The following is a 6813-nucleotide window of genomic DNA, read 5'->3' on the forward strand; positions in this document are numbered from 1 at the left end:
TGCATATATTGAGCTGTTTTAACTTAAAGGAATGTTAATAACTGATATTGCAAGAGGCAAGGATTTCTTAGGGTGATATGTTTTATTGGACCAACTGCATAATTGAGCTAGAGTTAGGCAAACTTTTCAATGTAAGACATTCTTCATCAGGTCTGAGCAATGACAGCTGTAACCAATTGTAAGGAGCACAGGAGAAAAATTATTGTGTTGTGTTTGCTCTTGCTGCTCAGACCTGATGAAGAATGTTTTGCATTCAGAAGCTTTTCTAACTCTATCCCAACTATGCAGATTGTCCAGTAAAAGATATAAACCTAAGAAATCCTTGCTTCTTACATAATTCCTGAACCACGATGGCTACAACACCACAACAAAAGGTTGATATGGTTGTGAATTAAATAAAAAGATCTGACCAAATAATCTCATCCATCTAAGTGATTTCCAAAGGGGGATGCATAAAATCAAGCTCCTAAATTCAAACTTACATTCAAATTTCTCAGAACATGCACATCTCTAAAAATTACACTGAAGTCAGATCCTGTGCAGCTCAAGTCCCTAAAAAAACATAAACACAAAAAGTAGATGCATCCTCCTTCTTGCCATTTTTTGGGACCCTAGTCTTAAGGCAAAGAAGACACATTACAAAATTACATATGTTAAAGGCTTTTCAAGGCTTTCCTATTCCACATCAGAATGGAACAGGATTACGGAGACATCTAAGTGCCACTTAGAAGATGCTTAACATCTAGAATGGGATCTAGCCTTACGTGTTCAGACATCTGAAAGTCAGGTAAATGTAAATAAAGTGCTTAAATATACAGTTAGGAACCTAATAACAGACACCTGAAAACTGTGCTGAAGTTTCACAATTGCAAATGAGAAAGATTATCATTCTTATTTTATAGATGGAGAAAGTGAAAGAGCGATTGAGATGGACTCAAAGCTACAAACAGCTTGGACCCAAATACTTTTTTGTTGCACACATACCTTTGCTTCTAATAGACCCTCCAAAATCATTGTAAATCTATGGGACCAGCTAAAGAGACACCAGGACACCTCCCGAAAAGGTTTTTTCTACTGAAGATGGTGATCAGAAATTTCCATTTTCAAACCCTATGCTTCCTTTTTAGCTAATTATGTATACTACAGCAGCTGTAGTAAGCCGATGCACATGAATAAACAGAATAATGTTATATAAATCAACAGTAATTACTAGTATTTTAAGCGACATAGAAAATAACACATCCAACAAACATCAAAGTATTGGCCTGAACTTATATTCATAACATGTTGTAAACTCCTACTGAACTAAGCAATAATCCTTCATTAGCAGTAGTTCTAGTAATAGTAGTAACACTACCATTTCACCTAGGACCCTCAGTCATGAACCAAGACCCCATTCAGAACAAAAAAAGGATTCCTGCCCAAGAGATCTTACAGTCTTAAGTACTCAACTTTTGCTATATTGCTTTACAGATAATGAGAAAGAAGAATATATATATATACAATAGAAACATAAAAAGGACTAACTAACATGAATTCACACTGACTTCAACCAGTTTCTAAAGACAGTCTAAAACAGTGGTGGCCAACACATGGCACATATGCCACAAGTGGCATGGGCAGTCAATGTGTTTGGCATGTGAGCCCCAGGGGCCAAGTTAAAGGGGGCACCAGTGATGGGAGTCAGGGAAGCACTCAAGGAGAGGGAAGGGATTGGAGCAGCAGCTGGGAAAGGGGCAGGGATTGGAGCTGCAGTTGGGATGGGGACAGGAGGTAGGAGGTCAATGTCAGTTAAGGGTTTGGTCCCTTGGGAGCTGAAGGGTAATGCCTCCAAGTTCAGCACTGCCACGTCCTTGTTGTGGCTATGGGATTCTGTGGCACTAGGTGACAACAGTGGCTGATGAGTGATGATTAGAGGGGCACGATCTCATATTTTGTATTTTTGGCATGCTTGCCAAAAAAGTTGGCCACCACTAGTGTAAAACATACAGAATGAGGTGTCACATTTCAAAGCAGAGAATATTTTTAAATACTGAATAATTTCCCAAAAAATAACTGGCTCCCAAAGAAATCCTAGTCCTTTCCAGTAGGCTGATTAAGAGGCACACCAAGACAAGCAAGAATATCTGAAAACCAGTTTTCATAAAATCATAGAGTTTGAAGGGGTCTCCAGGCTCATCAAGTCCAACCCTCAAAAAAAGGTTCTCTCTAATCTAGTAGTGTTTTAATGTGAATGAAAATAGAACAGGTTTGTCACTGATACCATAAAAACCCTTAGCTTCACAATTCACAATTCAGACAGACTAAATAAAAATGGACTTCCACAAATGTCAAGCTTGCTTACATTAGCAATGGTATGACCTTCAGACAAACTAAAAAGCACTGCTAAAATAGATGTTAGAGCCATTGTTTATTGATGTTGCTTTTAAGATGGGTTCATTATTGTGACTTTTGATAAATAAAATCTAATAACTGAGATCGTGCAAATCTGATCTTTCCATTTTTTTCTGCTTTAACTAAAGCTGAAACACTTGTGCAGAAGGGTCTTTTTTGAAGAGATAAGAAATAAAATGGTCAGTTCAGAAGTCTGACTGTAATTTCATCCTGCTCTTTCAGCAGATTTTATTTTAAAATGCATTACCCAATTTATGAAATTTCACATGCCTCTGGATATACCAATATTGACAAAACCCCAAGTTAGCTATTTTACATGCATGGGGACACAACATAGTTTTGCTTTCTCCTGAACTCAGATCACTCATAAAAATTCTGTCCCTAAAAGGGGCCCCTAAGTGATTTTAGTATCAGCTCTGTGCATTGTAGCAGAAACTTTCTTACCCAATTTTTTGGAATGCTGCCGGGTAATCAAGATTTTAAGTTGGCAATTGCTAGAAATGCAAAGTGAGTGCAATGGCAGCAACTGGTGTTGCAGGTGTGGCTGCACCCCTCCTCCCAGCCTCCCCTCCACACCACCAAGACAGGCAGGCCAACCTGCAGGAGAAGCAGCCCAGGGCCTATATCCTGAGAAAGGTAAGAATTCCCTCCCTCTCTTCCTCTCTGTACTTAGAGGCACATCCCCTCCCCTCCCATTCCCCACTTCCCCTCCTGCAGCTGCCAGGGTCCCTAGTGCTTGGAGATGAGGGGAGCTTCTGTTCTGCTGCAGTTGGACTGCTAAGGGGCTGTGCTCACCTGGGATTGCAGCAGCAGCAGCAGACCTACACATTCCCCCTCCCTCTGCCTGCTTCCAGGGACAGCAGGCAGAGAGGAGGAACCTGCTTGCCTACTATCGCTGCCACAGTCCTAAACTGAGTCCAACCCCCATGCAGCCCAGCTGGAGTCGGCAGGAAGGAGCTCCCTGGGACAGCCTGGCTGCGGCAGGCTGAGGAGTGGGGAATGGGAGGGGAAGGGATGGACCTTTGTATTTATTTTAATTGTAGTATCAGGATTACGCATTGTAGCAGATGCTTCCTTCACTGATACTTATGGACTGTTACCAAGTGTTCAGGAATTTTAAGGTAAAAATTGTTTTGGGGACTGGTAATTTTTTTATTGCCTCCCCCCACACCATTATACTCTGGAATTCCCATGGTACAATATGCATTTACTTTAATTTTCTAATAATTTTACAGGAATGAATGGATACATATATTTAAACTCTAGAATCATAGAATCATAGAGAAGTGGGGCTGGAAGGGACCTCCACAGGATATTTAGTCCAACCCCCTGCCTGAGGCAGGATCATCCCTATCTTAACCATCCTATGCAAATTCATTGACTAACCCAGAGGTGCTCAACCCTGAGGCTGGCCAGATTTGGCCTGTGGCCTCATGTTATCTGGCCTGCAGGGCTCCCCACAAATCTGGAAATTTGGTGGCAGGAGAGTCACATTTCCCAACCCATGGGGAGCCCCAGGCCCTGTGTGCTGGACAGGGTGCCAGATCCCGAAGTGCAAGGCCAGACAACGACAGTGCTGGGCCCCAGACCTCAGTCACAACATGACAGGGCTGGGAGGGAGCAGTGCTGGGCCCCAGGGCCCCAATTCCAGTGAGCAGGGCTGAACACCAAGCCTTAAAGCTCCCATCTTAGCACATGGCAGGGGGAAGGGGGCAATGCCAAACCCCAGGGCCCCAATCCCAGTGTGTATGGGTGGCATCTGGGTTCTGGGACTCAATCCCAGAGCATGGGAAGGCAGCAGGAGACAACACTGGGCCCCCAGGGCCCAATTCTGGTGCACAGGGCAGGGAGGGGGCGGTGCAAGGCCCCAGCCTACAGACTGGCCCTGGTCACTCATCCAGCCTATAGACCAAAAGGTTGAGCACCAGTGGTCAGCCCTATTAGCAAAAGTACACAGTCAATCCTGAAACAAGCACAAGACATAACACCCTACCTGCCACAGGTAAGGCAGGAGACCTACATCCTGCAGCTGCCATGGTTTTTAAGATACGCTCCAGAGATTCAAGGAACAAGACCATGCCCACTGCTACAGAGGGAGGCAAAGCCCCCTGCAACCTGTACCAGTCTGACCATGGGCAGCAATCCTTCCTGACCCCAGATGGGGCAATGGGTCTGACCCTGAGCAGAGGGGCAAGAATATCTGGCTGCAGTGGCAGATGCCAGGGGTGCACTGGCAGCCCCTTTTTGATTCCTGCTCTGCTCAGTTTCAAATCAACCTCCTGGCAGCAGCAGCATTTCTAGTCAGGCAGCATGGAGGGACTCAATTGACTTCATGGCTCATTACCTGATCCTTTTTCAACTCTTCATTCCACCTGTGTTAGCCACCCTCTCTTCTTTTAATGAAACTGATGTTCCACCAATCAAACCAGCCTTTGTCCTGCCATGCTACTGTCTGCTTGCTGCTGTTGGTCAGGAAGCTTTCATTCCTTGGCCCTGCAGATCGTTTTTGAACTCATTCCAATGAAGTTCTGTTTGTTTTTGCTTCCATCTTAAACCAAATCGCACAGCCCAAGCCCCCTGGCCTACTAGTAAAGCTTCTAGTTTCCTTTTAACAGGAGAAAAATATGTGTTGTGTTCTATGTGTTGCGTTAAATATGTGTTATGTTGTATGTGATGATGCCTTCCTCTGCAGTGGCAGGGACATGGCCTTCTCCCTGGGATCTCTTGAGCCTATATTGACAAGTTTTCATAGTAGCAGGACATTGGCTGCCGAGGTTCCCCTGCTTTACTTATGGCAGGCTAGGGGGTTAGGCCTGTGGCGTGTCAGGGTTGATGGTAGACCTTACTTAGATTTACTTAGACTTTACTTAGTTTAGATTATGGATTTGTATAGGATGGTTTGGATAGGGCTCATCCTGTCTCAAGCAGGGGGTTGGACAAGATGCCCTCTAGAGGTCCCTTCCAGTCCTGTTCTCTATGACATTGGGTCCTCTGCTTTAACTGTGGCCGGTTAGGGTGTTATGCCTTGTCTTGTCAGGTGTAAGGGTACTTTTCTAAAGAGTTTTAGCTTGTATGGGACAGTTTGTCTAGGGACAGTCCTACCTCAGGAAGGGGCTTGGATTAGATGCCCTCTGGAGGTCCTTTCCAGCCCTGTTCTCTATGACATTGGTTAACATGGGTCCTCTATTTTATCCATGGCCAGTTAGAGTGTTATATCTTGTGTTGTGTCAGGCTTGAGCAGAGTGCGAATTAAGGGGGAGCTTGCGGAGAGCCCTCCCCCCATAAGATTTGAAAACCATAACCTGGGAGGAGGTCTCCAATTGGATTGCTCCTTCACTTAGCTGAACTTGTTAATTAATGAACTGGTTTAATTTTTTTTGAAGACCCCACTCAAGAGTCAAAATGTAATTCAAGCCCTGGGCTTGAAGGTACTTTTCCAAAAAGTTTATGGCTTATATGGGACAGTTTGGCCAGGGACAATCCTACTTCAGGCAGGGGGTTGGATTAGATACCCTCTGGAGGTCCCTTCCAGCCCTGTTCTCTGTGACAGTGGTCCTCAACCTTTTTTTTTTGGCAGACCACTTGAAAATGGCTGAAGGTCTCAGTGGACCACTTAGTGAACTTTTTTTTGTTCTACAAATCAAAGCACGCAACTCATATTTTAATATCAGTAGTCTTGCCTTTCTAATGTGATGGATGTGCCTGGTTTTTTTAGCACAGTTCTGGGAAGTTGGGTGTAATGTCTGTCAGCTTTAGCCTTAGGTCACCGTTCTGCGGACCACCTGGATGGAGCTCGCAGACCAGCGGTGGTCCGCAGACCACAGTTTGAGAACCTCTGCTCTGTGATACTGTGTCCTTTGCTTTATCTGTGGTGGGTTAGGACATGATGCCTTGTGTGGTGTCAGGCTTGAGGATACTTTTCCAAAGAATTTATGGCTTGAATAGGAGAGTTTGGATAGGGACAACCCTACCTCATAGATTCATAGATGCCAGGGTCGGAAGGGACCTCAACAGATCATTGACCCCCTGCCTAGGCAGGGAAGAGCAGTGGGGTCAGATGACCCCAGCCAGATGCCTATCCAGCCTTGTGGGCATCCAGCCTAGCTGCCTACCTCAGGCAGGGGCTTGGATTAGATGCCCTCTGCAGGTCCCATCCAGCCTTGTTCTGAATGACATCGGTTAACCCGGGACCTCTGTTTCCCTTGCCGCAGGTTAAGGCACTATTTACACCTTCTGTTGTGTCCGGCCGGAGGGTAGTTTCTGGGTTGTACACAACAGTTTGTCTAGGAACAACCCTGCCTTAGCTAGTGGGGCAAGGTGGACTAAGATGCCCCCTGGACACCCCTTCCAGGCCAGTTCCCTAGGACCCCACACACCTCCCCCTGCACCCCGCGGTCCCCCCCCCCCCCCTAGGCTGGA

This window comes from Alligator sinensis, unplaced genomic scaffold (genome assembly GCF_000455745.1).
Source record: "Alligator sinensis unplaced genomic scaffold, ASM45574v1 scaffold1735_1, whole genome shotgun sequence".
NCBI classification, from domain to species: Eukaryota; Metazoa; Chordata; order Crocodylia; family Alligatoridae; genus Alligator; species Alligator sinensis.